At 50.0% G+C, this 16,178-nt stretch overlaps 9 non-coding genes across 9 annotated transcripts; all 9 read right to left on the bottom strand.

The window, feature by feature from the left end:
• Positions 1-1,117: 1,117 nt before the first annotated feature.
• On the bottom strand, positions 1,118-1,189 carry TRNAG-UCC (transfer RNA glycine (anticodon UCC)). Its single transcript has one exon. It is a non-coding gene; the product is annotated as a tRNA-Gly (tRNA).
• Positions 1,190-2,374: 1,185 nt separating this feature from the next.
• On the bottom strand, positions 2,375-2,446 carry TRNAG-UCC (transfer RNA glycine (anticodon UCC)). Its single transcript has one exon. It is a non-coding gene; the product is annotated as a tRNA-Gly (tRNA).
• Positions 2,447-3,631: 1,185 nt separating this feature from the next.
• On the bottom strand, positions 3,632-3,703 carry TRNAG-UCC (transfer RNA glycine (anticodon UCC)). The gene has a single exon. It is a non-coding gene; the product is annotated as a tRNA-Gly (tRNA).
• A 1,185-nt stretch (positions 3,704-4,888) lies between these two features.
• On the bottom strand, positions 4,889-4,960 carry TRNAG-UCC (transfer RNA glycine (anticodon UCC)). Its single transcript has one exon. It is a non-coding gene; the product is annotated as a tRNA-Gly (tRNA).
• A 2,442-nt stretch (positions 4,961-7,402) lies between these two features.
• Positions 7,403-7,474, bottom strand: TRNAG-UCC (transfer RNA glycine (anticodon UCC)). The gene has a single exon. It is a non-coding gene; the product is annotated as a tRNA-Gly (tRNA).
• Positions 7,475-9,905: 2,431 nt separating this feature from the next.
• On the bottom strand, positions 9,906-9,977 carry TRNAG-UCC (transfer RNA glycine (anticodon UCC)). The gene has a single exon. It is a non-coding gene; the product is annotated as a tRNA-Gly (tRNA).
• Positions 9,978-12,408: 2,431 nt separating this feature from the next.
• Positions 12,409-12,480, bottom strand: TRNAG-UCC (transfer RNA glycine (anticodon UCC)). The gene has a single exon. It is a non-coding gene; the product is annotated as a tRNA-Gly (tRNA).
• Positions 12,481-13,665: 1,185 nt separating this feature from the next.
• On the bottom strand, positions 13,666-13,737 carry TRNAG-UCC (transfer RNA glycine (anticodon UCC)). The gene has a single exon. It is a non-coding gene; the product is annotated as a tRNA-Gly (tRNA).
• A 331-nt stretch (positions 13,738-14,068) lies between these two features.
• Positions 14,069-14,140, bottom strand: TRNAL-CAG (transfer RNA leucine (anticodon CAG)). The gene has a single exon. It is a non-coding gene; the product is annotated as a tRNA-Leu (tRNA).
• Positions 14,141-16,178: the final 2,038 nt, after the last annotated feature.

The raw sequence follows: 16,178 nt of genomic DNA, 5'->3' as shown, positions 1-16,178 counted from the left end.
GAAAAAAGCTTGCGTTTGACGCAGAAGCAGTTCGCATCATGAGGTCTTGCCGGTCAGCCCAACATTTCCCCGGGACCCCTTAAAAAAGGAGCTTGGTTTTAAGTTTGGTTTGATTGAACAGTACATTTTGTTGGCTGGGCTGGGACCCTCTCCTATTTAGCGCAAGAGTGGAACGAGGCAGCAAGTTCAAGGAATGACATTGCATCCAGGCACTTACAGCTCTTTGTGCCCTAATGCCATGACACAAAAACATAATTTGAAAAAAGTTAGCAGAGGATGGTTTCGATCCATCGACCTCTGGGTTATGGGCCCAGCACGCTTCCGCTGCGCCACTCTGCTGGTTGGAGAACAAGAGCTTTTCTGGGCTTTTACAGCCTACAAACCGACAACCCTAGACCCAGTTTCGAGTGAAGCGGGCAGTAGGCCTTACAAAGCCAAACAACCTGCAACCACGCACTCCCATCCCATGGCCTTTTGCAGACAGGCCTCATTTCTCTAGCTCACACCCTAACTGCCAACACCCCTTCCCCTTCTCTCTCTGTCTCTCTCTCTCTGTCTCTCTCTCTCATTCTCTCTCTCTCGCAAATAGATACTTTACTTCCCAGGTGCAACAAAACAAGCCTTCTCGAGCTGGCAGATATGGGAAGGAAGGAAGGGCCAGTTTGGAAACTCAACTCAATTACCATAAATCCCCTGCTAAGGGTTATGGGAGGGAGGAATGAAGGAACTTTGCTTCAGGGAAAGGGCTGCTGCTGCTTCAGCATGTGAGGAGCGCAGCCACACGTTTCACCTTCTTCAGTATGTTGGTTTACAGGATGAGAGAGATCCTGAAACCTCACTCTAATAGGCTGAGGTGCTGTGCTCGGTGGCCTGCTGGGACCAAGGCCCGTCAGGGCAAGGCGAATAGGCCTTTGTCAGGCCTTCGTCAGGGCTTTGTCGGGGAGGGGCCAGGAGCCCTGCTCGCTTCAATCCCCTCACCGATAGACAGTTGCAGAAACTAGGATGCAAGAACCTTTCCTGGATGGGGTTTTGATTTTCACGAAAAGTGTGTCAGCTTTGCTTTCAGCATGAGTCTGATTTCCAAAAAATGCATTTTGAACAATTTAAAGATTTGATCTGCGTTGGCCGGGAATCGAACCCGGGTCAACTGCTTGGAAGGCAGCTATGCTCACCACTATACCACCAACGCCTGCCTGTCTGGGCTATCTGATGGAGCGCCCCTTAGAAATAAGAATAAGTCATTGGCTGGGAATGAAAAAAGCTTGCGTTTGACGCAGAAGCAGTTCGCATCATGAGGTCTTGCCGGTCAGCCCAACATTTCCCCGGGACCCCTTAAAAAAGGAGCTTGGTTTTAAGTTTGGTTTGATTGAACAGTGCATTTTGTTGGCTGGGCTGGGACCCTCTCCTATTTAGCGCAAGAGTGGAACGAGGCAGCAAGTTCAAGGAATGACATTGCATCCAGGCACTTACAGCTCTTTGTGCCCTAATGCCATGACACAAAAACATAATTTGAAAAAAGTTAGCAGAGGATGGTTTCGATCCATCGACCTCTGGGTTATGGGCCCAGCACGCTTCCGCTGCGCCACTCTGCTGGTTGGAGAACAAAAGCTTTTCTGGGCTTTTACAGCCTACAAACCGACAACCCTAGACCCATTTTCGAGTGAAGCGGGCAGTAGGCCTTACAAAGCCAAACAACCTGCAACCACGCACTCCCATCCCATGGCCTTTTGCAGACAGGCCTCATTTCTCTAGCTCACACCCTAACTGCCAACACCCCTTCCCCTTCTCTCTCTGTCTCTCTCTCTCTGTCTCTCTCTCTCATTCTCTCTCTCTCGCAAATAGATACTTTACTTCCCAGGTGCAACAAAACAAGCCTTCTCGAGCTGGCAGATATGGGAAGGAAGGAAGGAAGGGCCAGTTTGGAAACTCAACTCAATTACCATAAATCCCCTGCTAAGGGTTATGGGAGGGAGGAATGAAGGAACTTTGCTTCAGGGAAAGGGCTGCTGCTGCTTCAGCATGTGAGGAGCGCAGCCACACGTTTCACCTTCTTCAGTATGTTGGTTTACAGGATGAGAGAGATCCTGAAACCTCACTCTAATAGGCTGAGGTGCTGTGCTCGGTGGCCTGCTGGGACCAAGGCCCGTCAGGGCAAGGCGAATAGGCCTTTGTCAGGCCTTCGTCAGGGCTTTGTCGGGGAGGGGCCAGGAGCCCTGCTCGCTTCAATCCCCTCACCGATAGACAGTTGCAGAAACTAGGATGCAAGAACCTTTCCTGGATGGGGTTTTGATTTTCACGAAAAGTGTGTCAGCTTTGCTTTCAGCATGAGTCTGATTTCCAAAAAATGCATTTTGAACAATTTAAAGATTTGATCTGCGTTGGCCGGGAATCGAACCCGGGTCAACTGCTTGGAAGGCAGCTATGCTCACCACTATACCACCAACGCCTGCCTGTCTGGGCTATCTGATGGAGCGGCCCTTAGAAATAAGAATAAGTCATTGGCTGGGAATGAAAAAAGCTTGCGTTTGACGCAGAAGCAGTTCGCATCATGAGGTCTTGCCGGTCAGCCCAACATTTCCCCGGGACCCCTTAAAAAAGGAGCTTGGTTTTAAGTTTGGTTTGATTGAACAGTACATTTTGTTGGCTGGGCTGGGACCCTCTCCTATTTAGCGCAAGAGTGGAACGAGGCAGCAAGTTCAAGGAATGACATTGCATCCAGGCACTTACAGCTCTTTGTGCCCTAATGCCATGACACAAAAACATAATTTGAAAAAAGTTAGCAGAGGATGGTTTCGATCCATCGACCTCTGGGTTATGGGCCCAGCACGCTTCCGCTGCGCCACTCTGCTGGTTGGAGAACAAGAGCTTTTCTGGGCTTTTACAGCCTACAAACCGACAACCCTAGACCCAGTTTCGAGTGAAGCGGGCAGTAGGCCTTACAAAGCCAAACAACCTGCAACCACGCACTCCCATCCCATGGCCTTTTGCAGACAGGCCTCATTTCTCTAGCTCACACCCTAACTGCCAACACCCCTTCCCCTTCTCTCTCTGTCTCTCTCTCTCTGTCTCTCTCTCTCATTCTCTCTCTCTCGCAAATAGATACTTTACTTCCCAGGTGCAACAAAACAAGCCTTCTCGAGCTGGCAGATATGGGAAGGAAGGAAGGAAGGGCCAGTTTGGAAACTCAACTCAATTACCATAAATTCCCTGCTAAGGGTTATGGGAGGGAGGAATGAAGGAACTTTGCTTCAGGGAAAGGGCTGCTGCTGCTTCAGCATGTGAGGAGCGCAGCCACACGTTTCACCTTCTTCAGTATGTTGGTTTACAGGATGAGAGAGATCCTGAAACCTCACTCTAATAGGCTGAGGTGCTGTGCTCGGTGGCCTGCTGGGACCAAGGCCCGTCAGGGCAAGGCGAATAGGCCTTTGTCAGGCCTTCGTCAGGGCTTTGTCGGGGAGGGGCCAGGAGCCCTGCTCGCTTCAATCCCCTCACCGATAGACAGTTGCAGAAACTAGGATGCAAGAACCTTTCCTGGATGGGGTTTTGATTTTCACGAAAAGTGTGTCAGCTTTGCTTTCAGCATGAGTCTGATTTCCAAAAAATGCATTTTGAACAATTTAAAGATTTGATCTGCGTTGGCCGGGAATCGAACCCGGGTCAACTGCTTGGAAGGCAGCTATGCTCACCACTATACCACCAACGCCTGCCTGTCTGGGCTATCTGATGGAGCGGCCCTTAGAAATAAGAATAAGTCATTGGCTGGGAATGAAAAAAGCTTGCGTTTGACGCAGAAGCAGTTCGCATCATGAGGTCTTGCCGGTCAGCCCAACATTTCCCCGGGACCCCTTAAAAAAGGAGCTTGGTTTTAAGTTTGGTTTGATTGAACAGTACATTTTGTTGGCTGGGCTGGGACCCTCTCCTATTTAGCGCAAGAGTGGAACGAGGCAGCAAGTTCAAGGAATGACATTGCATCCAGGCACTTACAGCTCTTTGTGCCCTAATGCCATGACACAAAAACATAATTTGAAAAAAGTTAGCAGAGGATGGTTTCGATCCATCGACCTCTGGGTTATGGGCCCAGGACCCTTCCGCTGTGCCACTCTGCTGGTTGGAGAACAAGAGCTTTTCTGGGCTTTTACAGCCTACAAACCGACAACCCTAGACCCAGTTTCGAGTGAAGCGGGCAGTAGGCCTTACAAAGCCAAACAACCTGCAACCACGCACTCCCATCCCATGGCCTTTTGCAGACAGGCCTCATTTCTCTAGCTCACACCCTAACTGCCAACACCCCTTCCCCTTCTCTCTCTGTCTCTCTCTCTCTGTCTCTCTCTCTCATTCTCTCTCTCTCGCAAATAGATACTTTACTTCCCAGGTGCAACAAAACAAGCCTTCTCGAGCTGGCAGATATGGGAAGGAAGGAAGGAAGGGCCAGTTTGGAAACTCAACTCAATTACCATAAATCCCCTGCTAAGGGTTATGGGAGGGAGGAATGAAGGAACTTTGCTTCAGGGAAAGGGCTGCTGCTGCTTCAGCATGTGAGGAGCGCAGCCACACGTTTCACCTTCTTCAGTATGTTGGTTTACAGGATGAGAGAGATCCTGAAACCTCACTCTAATAGGCTGAGGTGCTGTGCTCGGTGGCCTGCTGGGACCAAGGCCCGTCAGGGCAAGGCGAATAGGCCTTTGTCAGGCCTTCGTCAGGGCTTTGTCGGGGAGGGGCCAGGAGCCCTGCTCGCTTCAATCCCCTCACCGATAGACAGTTGCAGAAACTAGGATGCAAGAACCTTTCCTGGATGGGGTTTTGATTTTCACGAAAAGTGTGTCAGCTTTGCTTTCAGCATGAGTCTGATTTCCAAAAAATGCATTTTGAACAATTTAAGGATTTGATCTGCGTTGGCCGGGAATCGAACCCGGGTCAACTGCTTGGAAGGCAGCTATGCTCACCACTATACCACCAACGCCTGCCTGTCTGGGCTATCTGATGGAGCGGCCTTTAGAAATAAGAATAAGTCATTGGCTGGGAATGAAAAAAGCTTGCGTTTGACGCAGAAGCAGTTCGCATCATGAGGTCTTGCCGGTCAGCCCAACATTTCCCCGGGACCCCTTAAAAAAGGAGCTTGGTTTTAAGTTTGGTTTGATTGAACAGTGCATTTTGTTGGCTGGGCTGGGACCCTCTCCTATTTAGCGCAAGAGTGGAACGAGGCAGCAAGTTCAAGGAATGACATTGCATCCAGGCACTTACAGCTCTTTGTGCCCTAATGCCATGACACAAAAACATAATTTGAAAAAAGTTAGCAGAGGATGGTTTCGATCCATCGACCTCTGGGTTATGGGCCCAGCACCCTTCCGCTGCGCCACTCTGCTGGTTGGAGAACAAAAGCTTTTCTGGGCTTTTACAGCCTACAAACCGACAACCCTAGACCCATTTTCGAGTGAAGCGGGCAGTAGGCCTTACAAAGCCAAACAACCTGCAACCACGCACTCCCATCCCATGGCCTTTTGCAGACAGGCCTCATTTCTCTAGCTCACACCCTAACTGCCAACACCCCTTCCCCTTCTCTCTCTGTCTCTCTCTCTCTGTCTCTCTCTCTCATTCTCTCTCTCTCGCAAATAGATACTTTACTTCCCAGGTGCAACAAAACAAGCCTTCTCGAGCTGGCAGATATGGGAAGGAAGGAAGGAAGGGCCAGTTTGGAAACTCAACTCAATTACCATAAATCCCCTGCTAAGGGTTATGGGAGGGAGGAATGAAGGAACTTTGCTTCAGGGAAAGGGCTGCTGCTGCTTCAGCATGTGAGGAGCGCAGCCACACGTTTCACCTTCTTCAGTATGTTGGTTTACAGGATGAGAGAGATCCTGAAACCTCACTCTAATAGGCTGAGGTGCTGTGCTCGGTGGCCTGCTGGGACCAAGGCCCGTCAGGGCAAGGCGAATAGGCCTTTGTCAGGCCTTCGTCAGGGCTTTGTCGGGGAGGGGCCAGGAGCCCTGCTCGCTTCAATCCCCTCACCGATAGACAGTTGCAGAAACTAGGATGCAAGAACCTTTCCTGGATGGGGTTTTGATTTTCACGAAAAGTGTGTCAGCTTTGCTTTCAGCATGAGTCTGATTTCCAAAAAATGCATTTTGAACAATTTAAAGATTTGATCTGCGTTGGCCGGGAATCAAACCCGGGTCAACTGCTTGGAAGGCAGCTATGCTCACCACTATACCACCAACGCCTGCCTGTCTGGGCTATCTGATGGAGCGGCCCTTAGAAATAAGAATAAGTCATTGGCTGGGAATGAAAAAAGCTTGCGTTTGACGCAGAAGCAGTTCGCATCATGAGGTCTTGCCGGTCAGCCCAACATTTCCCCGGGACCCCTTAAAAAAGGAGCTTGGTTTTAAGTTTGGTTTGATTGAACAGTACATTTTGTTGGCTGGGCTGGGACCCTCTCCTATTTAGCGCAAGAGTGGAACGAGGCAGCAAGTTCAAGGAATGACATTGCATCCAGGCACTTACAGCTCTTTGTGCCCTAATGCCATGACACAAAAACATAATTTGAAAAAAGTTAGCAGAGGATGGTTTCGATCCATCGACCTCTGGGTTATGGGCCCAGCACGCTTCCGCTGCGCCACTCTGCTGGTTGGAGAACAAGAGCTTTTCTGGGCTTTTACAGCCTACAAACCGACAACCCTAGACCCAGTTTCGAGTGAAGCGGGCAGTAGGCCTTACAAAGCCAAACAACCTGCAACCACGCACTCCCATCCCATGGCCTTTTGCAGACAGGCCTCATTTCTCTAGCTCACACCCTAACTGCCAACACCCCTTCCCCTTCTCTCTCTGTCTCTCTCTCTCTGTCTCTCTCTCTCATTCTCTCTCTCTCGCAAATAGATACTTTACTTCCCAGGTGCAACAAAACAAGCCTTCTCGAGCTGGCAGATATGGGAAGGAAGGAAGGAAGGGCCAGTTTGGAAACTCAACTCAATTACCATAAATCCCCTGCTAAGGGTTATGGGAGGGAGGAATGAAGGAACTTTGCTTCAGGGAAAGGGCTGCTGCTGCTTCAGCATGTGAGGAGCGCAGCCACACGTTTCACCTTCTTCAGTATGTTGGTTTACAGGATGAGAGAGATCCTGAAACCTCACTCTAATAGGCTGAGGTGCTGTGCTCGGTGGCCTGCTGGGACCAAGGCCCGTCAGGGCAAGGCGAATAGGCCTTTGTCAGGCCTTCGTCAGGGCTTTGTCGGGGAGGGGCCAGGAGCCCTGCTCGCTTCAATCCCCTCACCGATAGACAGTTGCAGAAACTAGGATGCAAGAACCTTTCCTGGATGGGGTTTTGATTTTCACGAAAAGTGTGTCAGCTTTGCTTTCAGCATGAGTCTGATTTCCAAAAAATGCATTTTGAACAATTTAAAGATTTGATCTGCGTTGGCCGGGAATCGAACCCGGGTCAACTGCTTGGAAGGCAGCTATGCTCACCACTATACCACCAACGCCTGCCTGTCTGGGCTATCTGATGGAGCGGCCCTTAGAAATAAGAATAAGTCATTGGCTGGGAATGAAAAAAGCTTGCGTTTGACGCAGAAGCAGTTCGCATCATGAGGTCTTGCCGGTCAGCCCAACATTTCCCCGGGACCCCTTAAAAAAGGAGCTTGGTTTTAAGTTTGGTTTGATTGAACAGTGCATTTTGTTGGCTGGGCTGGGACCCTCTCCTATTTAGCGCAAGAGTGGAACGAGGCAGCAAGTTCAAGGAATGACATTGCATCCAGGCACTTACAGCTCTTTGTGCCCTAATGCCATGACACAAAAACATAATTTGAAAAAAGTTAGCAGAGGATGGTTTCGATCCATCGACCTCTGGGTTATGGGCCCAGCACGCTTCCGCTGCGCCACTCTGCTGGTTGGAGAACAAAAGCTTTTCTGGGCTTTTACAGCCTACAAACCGACAACCCTAGACCCATTTTCGAGTGAAGCGGGCAGTAGGCCTTACAAAGCCAAACAACCTGCAACCACGCACTCCCATCCCATGGCCTTTTGCAGACAGGCCTCATTTCTCTAGCTCACACCCTAACTGCCAACACCCCTTCCCCTTCTCTCTCTGTCTCTCTCTCTCTGTCTCTCTCTCTCATTCTCTCTCTCTCGCAAATAGATACTTTACTTCCCAGGTGCAACAAAACAAGCCTTCTCGAGCTGGCAGATATGGGAAGGAAGGAAGGAAGGGCCAGTTTGGAAACTCAACTCAATTACCATAAATCCCCTGCTAAGGGTTATGGGAGGGAGGAATGAAGGAACTTTGCTTCAGGGAAAGGGCTGCTGCTGCTTCAGCATGTGAGGAGCGCAGCCACACGTTTCACCTTCTTCAGTATGTTGGTTTACAGGATGAGAGAGATCCTGAAACCTCACTCTAATAGGCTGAGGTGCTGTGCTCGGTGGCCTGCTGGGACCAAGGCCCGTCAGGGCAAGGCGAATAGGCCTTTGTCAGGCCTTTGTCGGGGAGGGGCCAGGAGCCCTGCTCGCTTCAATCCCCTCACCGATAGACAGTTGCAGAAACTAGGATGCAAGAACCTTTCCTGGATGGGGTTTTGATTTTCACGAAAAGTGTGTCAGCTTTGCTTTCAGCATGAGTCTGATTTCCAAAAAATGCATTTTGAACAATTTAAAGATTTGATCTGCGTTGGCCGGGAATCGAACCCGGGTCAAATGCTTGGAAGGCAGCTATGCTCACCACTATACCACCAACGCCTGCCTGTCTGGGCTATCTGATGGAGCGGCCCTTAGAAATAAGAATAAGTCATTGGCTGGGAATGAAAAAAGCTTGCGTTTGACGCAGAAGCAGTTCGCATCATGAGGTCTTGCCGGTCAGCCCAACATTTCCCCGGGACCCCTTAAAAAAGGAGCTTGGTTTTAAGTTTGGTTTGATTGAACAGTACATTTTGTTGGCTGGGCTGGGACCCTCTCCTATTTAGCGCAAGAGTGGAACGAGGCAGCAAGTTCAAGGAATGACATTGCATCCAGGCACTTACAGCTCTTTGTGCCCTAATGCCATGACACAAAAACATAATTTGAAAAAAGTTAGCAGAGGATGGTTTCGATCCATCGACCTCTGGGTTATGGGCCCAGCACGCTTCCGCTGCGCCACTCTGCTGGTTGGAGAACAAGAGCTTTTCTGGGCTTTTACAGCCTACAAACCGACAACCCTAGACCCAGTTTCGAGTGAAGCGGGCAGTAGGCCTTACAAAGCCAAACAACCTGCAACCACGCACTCCCATCCCATGGCCTTTTGCAGACAGGCCTCATTTCTCTAGCTCACACCCTAACTGCCAACACCTCTTCCCCTTCTCTCTCTGTCTCTCTCTCTCTGTCTCTCTCTCTCATTCTCTCTCTCTCGCAAATAGATACTTTACTTCCCAGGTGCAACAAAACAAGCCTTCTCGAGCTGGCAGATATGGGAAGGAAGGAAGGAAGGGCCAGTTTGGAAACTCAACTCAATTACCATAAATCCCCTGCTAAGGGTTATGGGAGGGAGGAATGAAGGAACTTTGCTTCAGGGAAAGGGCTGCTGCTGCTTCAGCATGTGAGGAGCGCAGCCACACGTTTCACCTTCTTCAGTATGTTGGTTTACAGGATGAGAGAGATCCTGAAACCTCACTCTAATAGGCTGAGGTGCTGTGCTCGGTGGCCTGCTGGGACCAAGGCCCGTCAGGGCAAGGCGAATAGGCCTTTGTCAGGCCTTCGTCAGGGCTTTGTCGGGGAGGGGCCAGGAGCCCTGCTCGCTTCAATCCCCTCACCGATAGACAGTTGCAGAAACTAGGATGCAAGAACCTTTCCTGGATGGGGTTTTGATTTTCACGAAAAGTGTGTCAGCTTTGCTTTCAGCATGAGTCTGATTTCCAAAAAATGCATTTTGAACAATTTAAAGATTTGATCTGCGTTGGCCGGGAATCGAACCCGGGTCAACTGCTTGGAAGGCAGCTATGCTCACCACTATACCACCAACGCCTGCCTGTCTGGGCTATCTGATGGAGCGGCCCTTAGAAATAAGAATAAGTCATTGGCTGGGAATGAAAAAAGCTTGCGTTTGACGCAGAAGCAGTTCGCATCATGAGGTCTTGCCGGTCAGCCCAACATTTCCCCGGGACCCCTTAAAAAAGGAGCTTGGTTTTAAGTTTGGTTTGATTGAACAGTGCATTTTGTTGGCTGGGCTGGGACCCTCTCCTATTTAGCGCAAGAGTGGAACGAGGCAGCAAGTTCAAGGAATGACATTGCATCCAGGCACTTACAGCTCTTTGTGCCCTAATGCCATGACACAAAAACATAATTTGAAAAAAGTTAGCAGAGGATGGTTTCGATCCATCGACCTCTGGGTTATGGGCCCAGCACGCTTCCGCTGCGCCACTCTGCTGGTTGGAGAACAAAAGCTTTTCTGGGCTTTTACAGCCTACAAACCGACAACCCTAGACCCATTTTCGAGTGAAGCGGGCAGTAGGCCTTACAAAGCCAAACAACCTGCAACCACGCACTCCCATCCCATGGCCTTTTGCAGACAGGCCTCATTTCTCTAGCTCACACCCTAACTGCCAACACCCCTTCCCCTTCTCTCTCTGTCTCTCTCTCTCTGTCTCTCTCTCTCATTCTCTCTCTCTCGCAAATAGATACTTTACTTCCCAGGTGCAACAAAACAAGCCTTCTCGAGCTGGCAGATATGGGAAGGAAGGAAGGAAGGGCCAGTTTGGAAACTCAACTCAATTACCATAAATCCCCTGCTAAGGGTTATGGGAGGGAGGAATGAAGGAACTTTGCTTCAGGGAAAGGGCTGCTGCTGCTTCAGCATGTGAGGAGCGCAGCCACACGTTTCACCTTCTTCAGTATGTTGGTTTACAGGATGAGAGAGATCCTGAAACCTCACTCTAATAGGCTGAGGTGCTGTGCTCGGTGGCCTGCTGGGACCAAGGCCCGTCAGGGCAAGGCGAATAGGCCTTTGTCAGGCCTTTGTCGGGGAGGGGCCAGGAGCCCTGCTCGCTTCAATCCCCTCACCGATAGACAGTTGCAGAAACTAGGATGCAAGAACCTTTCCTGGATGGGGTTTTGATTTTCACGAAAAGTGTGTCAGCTTTGCTTTCAGCATGAGTCTGATTTCCAAAAAATGCATTTTGAACAATTTAAAGATTTGATCTGCGTTGGCCGGGAATCGAACCCGGGTCAAATGCTTGGAAGGCAGCTATGCTCACCACTATACCACCAACGCCTGCCTGTCTGGGCGATCTGATGGAGCGGCCCTTAGAAATAAGAATAAGTCATTGGCTGGGAATGAAAAAAGCTTGCGTTTGACGCAGAAGCAGTTCGCATCATGAGGTCTTGCCGGTCAGCCCAACATTTCCCCGGGACCCCTTAAAAAAGGAGCTTGGTTTTAAGTTTGGTTTGATTGAACAGTACATTTTGTTGGCTGGGCTGGGACCCTCTCCTATTTAGCGCAAGAGTGGAACGAGGCAGCAAGTTCAAGGAATGACATTGCATCCAGGCACTTACAGCTCTTTGTGCCCTAATGCCATGACACAAAAACATAATTTGAAAAAAGTTAGCAGAGGATGGTTTCGATCCATCGACCTCTGGGTTATGGGCCCAGCACGCTTCCGCTGCGCCACTCTGCTGGTTGGAGAACAAGAGCTTTTCTGGGCTTTTACAGCCTACAAACCGACAACCCTAGACCCAGTTTCGAGTGAAGCGGGCAGTAGGCCTTACAAAGCCAAACAACCTGCAACCACGCACTCCCATCCCATGGCCTTTTGCAGACAGGCCTCATTTCTCTAGCTCACACCCTAACTGCCAACACCTCTTCCCCTTCTCTCTCTGTCTCTCTCTCTCTGTCTCTCTCTCTCATTCTCTCTCTCTCGCAAATAGATACTTTACTTCCCAGGTGCAACAAAACAAGCCTTCTCGAGCTGGCAGATATGGGAAGGAAGGAAGGAAGGGCCAGTTTGGAAACTCAACTCAATTACCATAAATCCCCTGCTAAGGGTTATGGGAGGGAGGAATGAAGGAACTTTGCTTCAGGGAAAGGGCTGCTGCTGCTTCAGCATGTGAGGAGCGCAGCCACACGTTTCACCTTCTTCAGTATGTTGGTTTACAGGATGAGAGAGATCCTGAAACCTCACTCTAATAGGCTGAGGTGCTGTGCTCGGTGGCCTGCTGGGACCAAGGCCCGTCAGGGCAAGGCGAATAGGCCTTTGTCAGGCCTTCGTCAGGGCTTTGTCGGGGAGGGGCCAGGAGCCCTGCTCGCTTCAATCCCCTCACCGATAGACAGTTGCAGAAACTAGGATGCAAGAACCTTTCCTGGATGGGGTTTTGATTTTCACGAAAAGTGTGTCAGCTTTGCTTTCAGCATGAGTCTGATTTCCAAAAAATGCATTTTGAACAATTTAAAGATTTGATCTGCGTTGGCCGGGAATCGAACCCGGGTCAACTGCTTGGAAGGCAGCTATGCTCACCACTATACCACCAACGCCTGCCTGTCTGGGCTATCTGATGGAGCGGCCCTTAGAAATAAGAATAAGTCATTGGCTGGGAATGAAAAAAGCTTGCGTTTGACGCAGAAGCAGTTCGCATCATGAGGTCTTGCCGGTCAGCCCAACATTTCCCCGGGACCCCTTAAAAAAGGAGCTTGGTTTTAAGTTTGGTTTGATTGAACAGTACATTTTGTTGGCTGGGCTGGGACCCTCTCCTATTTAGCGCAAGAGTGGAACGAGGCAGCAAGTTCAAGGAATGACATTGCATCCAGGCACTTACAGCTCTTTGTGCCCTAATGCCATGACACAAAAACATAATTTGAAAAAAGTTAGCAGAGGATGGTTTCGATCCATCGACCTCTGGGTTATGGGCCCAGCACGCTTCCGCTGCGCCACTCTGCTGGTTGGAGAACAAGAGCTTTTCTGGGCTTTTACAGCCTACAAACCGACAACCCTAGACCCAGTTTCGAGTGAAGCGGGCAGTAGGCCTTACAAAGCCAAACAACCTGCAACCACGCACTCCCATCCCATGGCCTTTTGCAGACAGGCCTCATTTCTCTAGCTCACACCCTAACTGCCAACACCCCTTCCCCTTCTCTCTCTGTCTCTCTCTCTCTGTCTCTCTCTCTCATTCTCTCTCTCTCGCAAATAGATACTTTACTTCCCAGGTGCAACAAAACAAGCCTTCTCGAGCTGGCAGATATGGGAAGGAAGGAAGGAAGGGCCAGTTTGGAAACTCAACTCAATTACCATAAATCCCCTGCTAAGGGTTATGGGAGGGAGGAATGAAGGAACTTTGCTTCAGGGAAAGGGCTGCTGCTGCTTCAGCATGTGAGGAGCGCAGCCACACGTTTCACCTTCTTCAGTATGTTGGTTTACAGGATGAGAGAGATCCTGAAACCTCACTCTAATAGGCTGAGGTGCTGTGCTCGGTGGCCTGCTGGGACCAAGGCCCGTCAGGGCAAGGCGAATAGGCCTTTGTCAGGCCTTCGTCAGGGCTTTGTCGGGGAGGGGCCAGGAGCCCTGCTCGCTTCAATCCCCTCACCGATAGACAGTTGCAGAAACTAGGATGCAAGAACCTTTCCTGGATGGGGTTTTGATTTTCACGAAAAGTGTGTCAGCTTTGCTTTCAGCATGAGTCTGATTTCCAAAAAATGCATTTTGAACAATTTAAAGATTTGATCTGCGTTGGCCGGGAATCGAACCCGGGTCAACTGCTTGGAAGGCAGCTATGCTCACCACTATACCACCAACGCCTGCCTGTCTGGGCTATCTGATGGAGCGGCCCTTAGAAATAAGAATAAGTCATTGGCTGGGAATGAAAAAAGCTTGCGTTTGACGCAGAAGCAGTTCGCATCATGAGGTCTTGCCGGTCAGCCCAACATTTCCCCGGGACCCCTTAAAAAAGGAGCTTGGTTTTAAGTTTGGTTTGATTGAACAGTGCATTTTGTTGGCTGGGCTGGGACCCTCTCCTATTTAGCGCAAGAGTGGAACGAGGCAGCAAGTTCAAGGAATGACATTGCATCCAGGCACTTACAGCTCTTTGTGCCCTAATGCCATGACACAAAAACATAATTTGAAAAAAGTTAGCAGAGGATGGTTTCGATCCATCGACCTCTGGGTTCTGGGCCCAGCACGCTTCCGCTGCGCCACTCTGCTGGTTGGAGAACAAAAGCTTTTCTGGGCTTTTACAGCCTACAAACCGACAACCCTAGACCCATTTTCGAGTGAAGCGGGCAGTAGGCCTTACAAAGCCAAACAACCTGCAACCACGCACTCCCATCCCATGGCCTTTTGCAGACAGGCCTCATTTCTCTAGCTCACACCCTAACTGCCAACACCCCTTCCCCTTCTCTCTCTGTCTCTCTCTCTCTGTCTCTCTCTCTCATTCTCTCTCTCTCGCAAATAGATACTTTACTTCCCAGGTGCAACAAAACAAGCCTTCTCGAGCTGGCAGATATGGGAAGGAAGGAAGGAAGGGCCAGTTTGGAAACTCAACTCAATTACCATAAATCCCCTGCTAAGGGTTATGGGAGGGAGGAATGAAGGAACTTTGCTTCAGGGAAAGGGCTGCTGCTGCTTCAGCATGTGAGGAGCGCAGCCACACGTTTCACCTTCTTCAGTATGTTGGTTTACAGGATGAGAGAGATCCTGAAACCTCACTCTAATAGGCTGAGGTGCTGTGCTCGGTGGCCTGCTGGGACCAAGGCCCGTCAGGGCAAGGCGAATAGGCCTTTGTCAGGCCTTTGTCGGGGAGGGGCCAGGAGCCCTGCTCGCTTCAATCCCCTCACCGATAGACAGTTGCAGAAACTAGGATGCAAGAACCTTTCCTGGATGGGGTTTTGATTTTCACGAAAAGTGTGTCAGCTTTGCTTTCAGCATGAGTCTGATTTCCAAAAAATGCATTTTGAACAATTTAAAGATTTGATCTGCGTTGGCCGGGAATCGAACCCGTGTCAACTGCTTGGAAGGCAGCTATGCGCACCACTATACCACCAACGCCTGCCTGTCTGGGTTATCTGATGGAGCGGCCCTTAGAAATAAGAATAAGTCATTGGCTGGGAATGAAAAAAGCTTGCGTTTGACGCAGAAGCAGTTCGCATCATGAGGTCTTGCCGGTCAGCCCAACATTTCCCCGGGACCCCTTAAAAAAGGAGCTTGGTTTTAAGTTTGGTTTGATTGAACAGTACATTTTGTTGGCTGGGCTGGGACCCTCTCCTATTTAGCGCAAGAGTGGAACGAGGCAGCAAGTTCAAGGAATGACATTGCATCCAGGCACTTACAGCTCTTTGTGCCCTAATGCCATGACACAAAAACATAATTTGAAAAAAGTTAGCAGAGGATGGTTTCGATCCATCGACCTCTGGGTTATGGGCCCAGCACGCTTCCGCTGCGCCACTCTGCTGGTTGGAGAACAAGAGCTTTTCTGGGCTTTTACAGCCTACAAACCGACAACCCTAGACACAGTTTCGAGTGAAGCGGGCAGTAGGCCTTACAAAGCCAAACAACCTGCAACCACGCACTCCCATCCCATGGCCTTTTGCAGACAGGCCTCATTTCTCTAGCTCACACCCTAACTGCCAACACCCCTTCCCCTTCTCTCTCTGTCTCTCTCTCTCTGTCTCTCTCTCTCATTCTCTCTCTCTCGCAAATAGATACTTTACTTCCCAGGTGCAACAAAACAAGCCTTCTCGAGCTGGCAGATATGGGAAGGAAGGAAGGAAGGGCCAGTTTGGAAACTCAACTCAATTACCATAAATCCCCTGCTAAGGGTTATGGGAGGGAGGAATGAAGGAACTTTGCTTCAGGGAAAGGGCTGCTGCTGCTTCAGCATGTGAGGAGCGCAGCCACACGTTTCACCTTCTTCAGTATGTTGGTTTACAGGATGAGAGAGATCCTGAAACCTCACTCTAATAGGCTGAGGTGCTGTGCTCGGTGGCCTGCTGGGACCAAGGCCCGTCAGGGCAAGGCGAATAGGCCTTTGTCAGGCCTTCGTCAGGGCTTTGTCGGGGAGGGGCCAGGAGCCCTGCTCGCTTCAATCCCCTCACCGATAGACAGTTGCAGAAACTAGGATGCAAGAACCTTTCCTGGATGGGGTTTTGATTTTCACGAAAAGTGTGTCAGCTTTGCTTTCAGCATGAGTCTGATTTCCAAAAAATGCATTTTGAACAATTTAAAGATTTGATCTGCGTTGGCC

This window comes from Ambystoma mexicanum, chromosome 6q (assembly GCF_040938575.1).
Source record: "Ambystoma mexicanum isolate Mex_15411 chromosome 6q, UKY_AmexF1_1, whole genome shotgun sequence".
In the NCBI taxonomy this organism is placed as follows: Eukaryota; Metazoa; Chordata; class Amphibia; order Caudata; family Ambystomatidae; genus Ambystoma; species Ambystoma mexicanum.
This window is presented reverse-complemented; position numbering and strand designations above follow the sequence as displayed.